The following is an 8,541-nucleotide window of genomic DNA, read 5'->3' as shown; positions in this document are numbered from 1 at the left end:
TTTTTTGAGACAGAGTTTCGCTCTTGTTACCCAGACTGGAGTGCAATGGCGCGATCTCGGCTCACTGCAACCTCCGCCTCCTGGGTTCAGGCAATTCTCCTGCCTCAGCCTCCTGAGTCGCTGGGATTACAGGCATGCGCCACCATGCCCAGCTAATTTTTTGTATTTTTAGTAGAGACGAGGTTTCACCATGTTGACCAGGATGGTCTCGATCTCTTGACCTTGTGATCCACCCGCCTCGGCCTCCCAAAGTGCTGGGATTACAGGCTTGAGCCACCGCGCCCGGCCGGGATCCTCATTTCTTTACCCTTCCTAGGTTTTGAAACATGAATCCTTCACTATTCCTGGCTGCCTTTTGCCTGGGAACTGCCTCAGCTGCTCTAACACGTGATCACATTTTAGCTGCACAATAGAACAGAAGGCAAAGCACAAGAGATTATATGGCATTGGTGGCACCTGAAACTGTCCAGGGGAACCCCAGAGCGATGGACCTTGCTATTGGGATCATATGGCCAGAGAGTAGCTTCTAGAGGCCAGCTCTTACCAATAACCTAATGGCATGATGTGGGCATACACCACTGTTGTGTCTCAGCTTGGAGAACAGCTCCCCGATGTGTCAAGCCTTCCCTTGCCATGGTTTCTCTTTCATCTCTGTCTGAAGATTCACTTGGTGAGCACAGGTTGGCTTTTAGATAGAAATAAAGAGCATCAGTTACATGTTTGCCTCTAGAATGAAGAAAAATGGAGGATAGCAGTGAGGGAAAAGAACATGAAGATGACGGAGCAGCACAACCAGGAATACAGGCAAGGGAAACAGCTTCACAATGGCCATGAATGCCTTTGGAGACATGGTGAGTGTGTTGTGGATGGTTGAACTCTGTGCTTTCCCTCTTCAGTTCTTTACCAAATGAATCTCTTGCTTTTTAACATTTTATTTACTTTTCCTTGAAGACCAATGAAGAATTCAGGCAGGTGATGAATGGGTTTCAATATCAGAAGCACAGGAAGAGGAATGTGTTCCAGGAACCTCTGCTTCTTGAGGTCCCCACATCTGTGGATTGGAGAGAAAGGCTACGTGACTCCTGTGAAGAATCAGGTGAGACAGTGTCAGGTTCAGACCTCATCACCTCACCCCAGGAAAGCCAAGAAGTGATTGACATTTGTGCTGTGGTACAGTGTTAGCAACATGCAGTTCACATTTTTAAGGGGTATTCAGATATATGAGCTGTTGTTAAAAGTCGTGCTCTGCGTGTGTGTGTGTGTGCGCGTGCATGTGCGCGCGTGCACGCACGCCTGTGAGCTTTTTAATTATCTTTTCAGGGTCAGTGTGGTTCTTGTTGGGCTTTTAGTACAACTGGTGCTCTGGAAGGGCAGATCTTCCAGAAAACTGGCAAACTGATCTCACTGAGTGAGCAGAATCTGGTAGACTGCTCTGGGCCTCAAGGCAATCAGGGCTGCGATGCTAGCTTAATGGATCATCCCTTCCAGCATGTTCAGCAGAACAGAGGCCTGGACTCTGAGGCATCCTATCCATGTGGGGAGAGCTCCTTTTCTTGTTGCCATTCCTGCTTTGTTTTACTGGGACGCTTTCAGAGGTAACAGACGCTTTTCAGAATTCACATTTTAGATGGGGGAATCTATCTCTGCAAACTGTCAGTATTGTCGTTATAGCCTTTGCACAGTTCTGCGAGTACATGGTTAACACAGCTGTTCTTGCTTCTATGTAACGTGGAGAATATACAAACCATTCTACATATACAAAACACATTTCTCCATTGTGAAAAATGTCTTATGAAAAGTAAACCTAGGGGTCTCGTTGAAGCGACCGGAGCTAATTTTCATTTTCAAATTAACTATTAATAGTCACATTTCACTTCCTTGGATGATTTATAACAGTGTTGACTGAGAAATTCTGTGCTGCAAACTGCTGAGTGTTGTGGTTCTGACTCATGTTCCCCAGGAGAAGGATGGCGGTAATCATGTCTCTTCCGTGTTTACCTTTGTTAAAACCTGTAGGTACAATCCGCAGTATTCTGTTGCTAATGACACTGGCTTTGTGGACATCCCTTCATGGGAGGAGAACCTGACAAAGGCAGTGGCAACTGTGGGGCCCATCTCTGTTGCTGTTCATGCAAGCCATGTCTCCTTCCAGTTCTATAGAAAAGGTGAGCATCTTTCTTCACAGAAATTATTGCAGAAAAAGAGTAAGCCACCATGACGTCCCAGCATGATGGGCTCTATACTGGCAGTATTCATACCCGATGCTTCCACTTGATATTACACTGAGCATATCTCCATGAAAATAAGTACTTCATAACTTTATACATAGCTATATTATTTATAGTATAGTTTAATTTACTTAAATATTATCTAATTGTTAGATTCATAGAATTCTTCCAAAGATTCTTAATTCTGTGATTAAATCTGAAAAAAGCCTTTTTATTCAAGGATTTTGGTGTTCTGTGCTTTTAAGACTGATATTCTAGAGTAGAATTACAAAAATAGTGGTCTTTTATGCCTGTAGGAAAGTTTTTTTATGAAAGATCATGCTAATTTCTATTTCTGCTAGTTGAGGATGAGAGCCTAAATCCCTAGCCTTGATAATAATAGATATTGTTAAGCCCGATCTGGATTGCATGTCATTTTAGTGATTTTAGAGATGCCTCCCTCCCTGTGGGTGACAGGGTGGGTTACTGTCAGGTGTCCTTGGGAGCTTCTCACCAAGTCTTCATTTTTTTCTCTCATGCATTTATTTTGAGTGACTCTGGATCATGCTATGCTGGTGGCTGGCTATGGCTACTAAGGGGCAGAGTCGGATAACAACGAATATTGGCTGGTGAGGAACAGGTATAAATTGCCAGAAAAATACTTGGAGCTGAAATTCAAAAAGGAATCCTTTTTTGCAATTAGTATTTAGATACCACAAGCCCTTATGCACATTTTGAAATCCCAGAAGTCTTTATCCCCCTTAGGTAGAACATAGAATATTAATGATTGATTATAACATCTAGATACTATCATGAGCCTGCTGGGGATATTAATATGGTATTTGTCCTACTGCATGTCCAAATTTTGAACATTTTCTTAATTCTGAAGCATATCTAGCTGGAAAGACATCCTATCCTTTTTGTTTCTGATTTTACACTTCTGTGAAGGGTCACAGTTTTGGCTCTGGGGTGGAAGTGATATGCAGGTTTAGACTCAAGAATTTATAAGGGACGAACAGGAAAATCAACATCTCCTGATTCTTTATGTTAAGCCCGTGGCTCTGGCACAGTGTTTAAGTTAATAGCCCAATGTGCTTTATCCTTCCTCTGAAATGGAAAACCTGCTCTCCTTTCAGCTGGGGTAAACGCTGGGGCATGGATGGCTGCATAAAGATGGCCAAAGACTGGAGGAACAACTGTGGAATTGCCACAGCAGCCAGCTACCCCACTGTGTGAGCTGATGGGTGGTGATGAGGAGACTTGACTGCGGATGGCACATCCGGAGGAGGAATTTATCTTCTGTCTACCAGCCCCTACTGTGTGGGATGCACACTTCAGTCATTGAAGATCTAAGTGTGATTTGACTTCTGTGATATTTTCACAGTGGTAAATGTTACCTCTATTTTAATTACTGTTATAAACATGTTTGTATTATTGATTCAGTTACTTTGGATTTAATTTTAAAAGGACATATACATTTTTACCTGTTTAAATAAAATGTAACTTCAAATGTACTTTTTTTTTTTTTTTTTGGAGTGTGGGACCCCGGCCAGCCTTGGAGGGGACAAGGCACAACTTCTCTTTAAATTATTTTATTCAAGAAGTGGGGGAGGACAGACAAGGGGACTGAGCTGAGTCCTGAGTCCCTGAACCTCCCAGCTCAGCCCCCACAGCAGGACTGGTCTCAGAGTCAGAGGGTAGAGGCTCCAGTCCCACCCAGACACGGCTGGGGACAGACAGGACCCAGGAAAACCCACTCACTGTCCTCCGGGAAGCGGTGGCCGCAGCACACAGGGCCCAGCCCCGGGTGGGGCTATTTGGGGGTGCTGCCGCCCTTCTTGGGAGTGGTGGGTTTCTTGCCCTGCCAGAGGTGTCCCTGGATGGTGAAGGCATCAACGCTCATGGACATGATCTTGGCGGGGATCTGGATGAAGAGCTTGCGGTCCGAGTTATACTTATAGATGCCTTCCACCATGGCGGGTGTGACGGTCCGGGGCCCGTAGCCCGCCAGCCGCGACAGCTCCTCCGTCTCCCCTGACGCGCCCTGAACTGGCAGCTCAAGTCGCGAAAGAGGATCAGGAAGTGGTTGGCCTTGCTTTTCTCAATTTCCTCCAGAATGCGGTTCTTCTGCGGTTCGTTCACCTTGCCCGCCAGGCAGCAGTGTGACAGAGCATTGTGGATGATGAACGTGTTGGACTTGGCACTAGGCTCCTTGTACAGCCGTGGACCTGTGTGCTCGGGCACCGACGCTGGGAGGCATTGCTGCCATTCTCCCAGTCCCGTTCATGGCTCCCAGGCAGGCAGCTTGGGGACATGAGGCCCGACGGGGAGGGAGCCCGAGACGTGGGCCTCTTCATCCCGAGGTTATTGGGGGCCTCGTTGGCCACAGTGGACAGTGACAGGGTGGACTGGGAATAGATATTGCTCAGCCGAGAGCCCAGTAGGCCGCGTGCTGGGCTTCGCGCTAGGGCCGAATCATCACAGCAACCTGAGCTAGGCCGCGGCGCCTTCCGCCCGCCCCGACCCGGGCCCCCGACCCCGCATCCCCGGGGCGGCCGCAGCACCTTATCAAGGTCGTCCATCAGCTTCAGCTGGGCTCAGCGCTCGTACTCCAGCTACGTGAAGTCCCCCCACCAGAGGCCCACCTCCTCCTCGGCTGGGGCCCGGGCAGCAGGCGCCGGGGTGGCCATGGGGGCTGCAGGGACTGTGGACAGGGCTGGGGCTGGGCCAGGGGCCTCCTCATGGGCCAGCCTCGCGGCCTCTTCCCTCCGCGGTTCCTTCTCCACCTCCTGCCACTGCTTGCGCCGCCGCACCTCCTCTGCTAGCCGCTGCTGCAGCTCCAGCAGGATGGCCCGCTTTTGGGCCCTCTCATCCTGAGGCTTGTCTTCATCCTTGTAGAAGAACCCCAGCCCCGCTCGGGGCTACCCCTCTGAAGACGCTTTCTCTTCCAAGGAATCCTCAGCACCAGGGGGACTCCCGTCTCCGTCTTCCTCGGCGGCGGGATCTACCCAGCGGGATCTCGATGAGGCCCGGAGGGCGGCTGGCTCCTCGGGGGGTGTCCCCTCTGCCAGGAGGATGGAGGAGCGCGTCTGCACAGGCACCTGGCTCGGGGAGAACTTGAGCAGGTGGGGGAGGCTGTCTATGTCGTGGGGTGGTGTGAGCACCCTGGTCAGGGGCGCCAGCCGCAGCTCCGCTGGCCGGGTGTGTTTCAGGCTTCGGGGTGAGGGGCTGGGCCCGGGCCCAGGGCTGCACCGGGTGGCCGGGACCCACTGGGCGGGGCTGGGGGACAAGATTTTGGACCCCGTCGTCGTGGGGCCAGGGATGATCCTTGCAGCAGGGTGGGGGGCAGGTCCAGGGGCCTCTGGCAGGGCCAGCAGCCGCTGCTGCTGGTCCGTGAGCCTCTGCATGTACCGCTGCAGAGAGCTCAAAGCAGCACTCAGCTTGCTGACCGCTTGATTGTATTCCCCCAACCCCTCGGGGGGCAGCGGACCCAGGTCTGGCGAGAAGGTCACTACCTTGGGCCGTAAAGTTGGCTCACCCTGGCCCTGACCCACTGGCCGCTCCCCACCAGGGACTGGGCCAGGGTCGGCCTCGGCCTCCGCCTCCCCAGAAGCCTCCCTTGGCTGCACCTGCAGGAAGGCGCTTTTGCCCAGCCGCTGGCAGTGCTTTGCAAAGATGGCCTCAATGCCTCTGCGTTTCTCCTCCAGCCGGACGCCAAGCTCACTCATCTCTGAACTCAGGGCCTCTGGCGGGGCCGGAGTGGACGTGGGGGACCCTGCTCCAGCTTCAGCCTCTGCCTTCACCAGCTGTTTCTTGCGTTCCGCAAAGCTGGTCATTTTCACCTCGGAGTTGGTGGCCGCGGGGGAAAAAGCCGCTGCCTTTGGGGACCCCTTGGATGGGGCCGGCGGTTTCGATGCCTCCCCCACCAAGATGGTTTTGAGGGGGTCTCGGGGTGTAGCATGTACACCAGTGCTTTGGTGGGCTTCTCGGACAGTAGTTTGGAGGTCCCCTCAGGCAGGCACGGGGAGGCCAGGGATGGCTTGGAGGCCCCCTCAGGGGAGTGGAGGTAGAAGTTGCCATCAGCCAGCCCGTCTGGGAGCAGCCAGGGCTTGGCACTGTGGATGATCTGCTGAGCCTCCTTGATGGTGGGCAGGTCGCCAGGCTCCGGGGGTTGCTGGGCAGGGGTCCTGGCCGGCGCGGGATGTGGGGGGTCCCAGGCTGTCCGAGCTCACAGAGCGCAGGAGCACAGGGTCTCCCATGACGACATCCACGTCGCTGAGCTGCCGGTTCCAGGCCTTGCCTAGGGCCTCCATATGGGACATGGACGGGGAAGACTTCAGGGAGCCTGTGGATCCTCGGAGTGGGGACTGAGGCCGCCAGGTGACAGGAGTGGGAGGTGGATGTTGAAGACAGGAGAACTGCTGCCAATGTTGTTGGGGGCGGGGGCCTCCGTGCCCCGGGGGAGGCGGCGTGACTATCCAGCAAGTCCTTCACTTGCACGAAGTCAGGCTTGAGCACCTCAAAACACATGAACAACTCAGCCAGCAGCACCACCAAGTTGACCTTGAGCAGCGGGGGGACGGAGAGCAAGTCCTCGAGGGACAGGGGGCAGCCACGGGGAAGGCGGGAGGCGCAAAGTCCTGCACCAGCTGGAGGTTGTACAGGCTGTCCGCCACAGACATGGGGTCCTTCAGGCACACCTCCTCAAGTCGAAGCAGCTGGGGACAATAGCAGTGGCTGGTGCCGGCCAGTGCAGCCCCACTGGTCAGGTCCTGGAGGCTGGTCACCGTTGGGAAGCAGGGGACATGCCGTGCCACCACCCGGTCCTTGCGGTATCGGATCTAGGGCTGCGCCGGGGCCGCCCAGTCTGCAGGGGCTGCTGGAGAGGCTCTCTGGGCCGCTTCCTGCTCTGTCTTCTCCTGCAGCCGCCAGACGGTCGTGTCCACCCAGAAAAGCAGCTTGTGCTCCAACCTGGTGAGGGCCAAGGGACCTGGCAGGGCCTTTGTCCACTCGAAGGCAAAGGCAGCCATGACGACATCAATGACAGCTAGATGGGCTCCCATGAGAATGGGCTGGTGCCTCAGGTCAGCCTTGCGCACCTGCCGCTCCGGCAATGCAGGCACCGTGACCCTCCGCGCCAGCAGGGCCAGCAGTGCAGAGGGGTTGGGGGGTGTTTCAAACTGTGGCAGTGCCTGGCGCCAGGCCCTGCAGCAGAGATGGGCTGAGAGCAACAGCCGTGTCACTGGGGGCTTCACGTGCTCCTGCGCATACTGGTCAGTATAGAAGGGCTTCCACAGCTCCGGGGGTACGTGCTCTGCGCCCCCCGAACACCGCCCGCAGCACCCACGCCTGGCTGGCCGCGGCCTTGGCCCGCGAGAAATCGCACTGGTCCAGCAACTCAATGTCAAGGCACCGAGAAGGTCCTCCGCAGCGGCCCGGGCCGGCACCACCGCCTCCACCATGGCGGCGCCAAGGCTGCAGGCGCCGGGTCCGCGCTCGGGCTGGGCTGGGCTGCGCCGTGCTCGCGCTCTGGGGTTTCTTTCTGTTTTTGATGCACTGACTTTTTGTGTTGCTGTATTTCTCTGTTTTCACACTGCTAATAAAGACATACCCAAGACTGGCCAATTTACGAAGGAAAGAGGTTTGATGGACTCACAGTTCCACGTGGCAGGGGAGGCCTCACAATCATGGTGGAAAGTGAAAGGCATGTCTCACATGGCAGCAGAAAGAAGAAAATGACAGCCAAGGGCAAGGGGTTTCCCCTTAAAAAACCATCAGATCTTGTGAGACTTATTCACTATCATGAGAACAGGAGAAAGACCTGCCCCCATGATTCAATTACCTCCCATCAGGTGCCTTCCACAATATGTGGGAATTGTGGGAGCTAAAATTCAAGATGAGATTTGGGTGGGACACAGCCAAAATGTATCAGTAATCAAGCACGAAGCTGGGCTCTAAGCCATACCTGCTGTGCCACTGGTTCACTAACAGGAAAAGTGGGTGGCCTTCTGACTCTTCTAGTAACAAATGTGCAGATCTCATGTCAGCTCCCCAGTGGCTTTGTCTGACCCAACCCTTGATTGAAGCAAAATATGACAAACGATCTATAAGGACAAAAGAAAATTATTTTAATAAAGAAAAAAATTACATTTTTCTTTAAAGTGATCAGACATATGGGCAATTTCAATACTGAAAAAGAGCCTTAGAGATCATGTTTATCTCACCCAAGGTGGTTGCAGCCCAGTCAGGTTACAGGACAAAGGTATCAGGGCCAGTTTCTGGAGTATCTTCCCCCACTGCTGGTGAGGGCCCCATGGCTACTTTGTAGTTGAGG

General features: G+C 53.3%; 2 pseudogenes across 1 annotated transcript; one reads left to right on the top strand and one right to left on the bottom strand.

Moving 5' to 3' along the window:
• The first annotated feature begins 296 nt into the window (after positions 1-296).
• On the top strand, positions 297-1,606 carry LOC116543146 (annotated as a pseudogene).
• A 2,054-nt stretch (positions 1,607-3,660) lies between these two features.
• Positions 3,661-8,522, bottom strand: LOC116543151 (annotated as a pseudogene). Its single transcript, XR_004265493.1, has 3 exons — positions 8,461-8,522; positions 8,173-8,224; positions 3,661-7,803 (listed from the first exon to the last, which is right to left on the bottom strand). The product of XR_004265493.1 is annotated as a calmodulin-regulated spectrin-associated protein 3 pseudogene (transcript).
• Between the last annotated feature and the right edge of the window lie 19 nt (positions 8,523-8,541).

Source organism: Sapajus apella, unplaced genomic scaffold, assembly GCF_009761245.1.
Source record: "Sapajus apella isolate SASKATOON/1434 unplaced genomic scaffold, GSC_monkey_1.0 scaffold182, whole genome shotgun sequence".
Lineage (NCBI taxonomy): Eukaryota > Metazoa > Chordata > Mammalia > Primates > Cebidae > Sapajus > Sapajus apella.
Note: the sequence above shows the minus strand (reverse complement) of the source record. Positions and strands in the feature narration are given on the sequence as shown.